Below are 1222 nucleotides of genomic sequence, written 5' to 3' on the forward strand. Positions count from 1 at the left end.
TCCCACATTCCCCAACCAGAGTCATACCACGCTATATCACCTGCCCCTGGTCCTTTTTCCCACCTTGCCCCTGACCCCCTCCAACTCTTCTCTGTCCACCCTGGGCCCCCATACCCACTTCTGTGTCACCAACACCACCCCATCCTCTCCTTACGGCTTCAACATCGGTGGCCCATTAATATTCCTTTTCCTTTGTGTGCCGCACACATTGTCCTAGAAAGCAGCCCACGCGTTGTATGGGTATGATTCAGTTCACAGACATGTCAGTGGGTCGTCCATCCAGTTCCTCATATTCAGCGAGGATGGACTCGACAAATCCATCTTCAACGAATATGAGTAAAACCGAGTCAGAGAGAGAAGGCCACAGCCTTTATGCCCACCCTATGATAGGGCTAAACCAGACAGTAGAGGTACCTGCTAAAGTGAATTGGCACTGCAATAAGACCTGTTGATGTAGGGAGACTGGGCTAGGCAGGTGTTGTACAGAGATCTCATCTAGACTGCCAGGCAAATTGCCCGTATTTGAAAAGAACATCTTTGTAATAAAAACTGAAAATGTATTGGGTTTTCCTTGTGACTCATTGAGAACCTTGTCACAATTGCCAGTGATGCCACTGTAAGCAGAGAAGTCTCTACTGGCAATGTCAATATGTGCCAGTATTGCCTCGTATGAACACAGTCATGCTGGCTTTGCCCATAATGTGTAACTAGAAAAGCAGGTGTCTTCTAACACACGTAATTAGGAATAATAATAAAGCATGTGGAAATTAAATATTTATGGGCTAAATTTGAAAAACATGTTTTAAATATCAATCAATCATGTAATAAACTTATCCCAAGAAACTACCCATGCCAAATACAAAAATACATTCTCCAAAATGTTATTGGAAACAGACACTATCTACAATTACAAATCTTGTTTATCTTTTAAAATCATATAGATACTTCAAATTCATTTTTTTAAAATGCTTTAATTGTATTGCTCCTATCACTATGAGCATAGGTTCCTTATATCTTATATCTTCAGTAATCATTTCTTATATATCTGTCAATTTAATGGCAATCGAATTATGGCCACACCTTCACCAGGGTGAACCCATCAGTTTCCTCTGAAATTAATAAAAAATGGGAGTTTAATGTCAAACTATTACCTATTACTAACAAAAACAAAAAGTATTACTTACAGACACCTTTACAAAACCACAAGGGAAGATCAAACCTA

Source organism: Ambystoma mexicanum, chromosome 1p (genome assembly GCF_040938575.1).
Source record: "Ambystoma mexicanum isolate Mex_15411 chromosome 1p, UKY_AmexF1_1, whole genome shotgun sequence".
Classification (NCBI taxonomy): Eukaryota; Metazoa; Chordata; class Amphibia; order Caudata; family Ambystomatidae; genus Ambystoma; species Ambystoma mexicanum.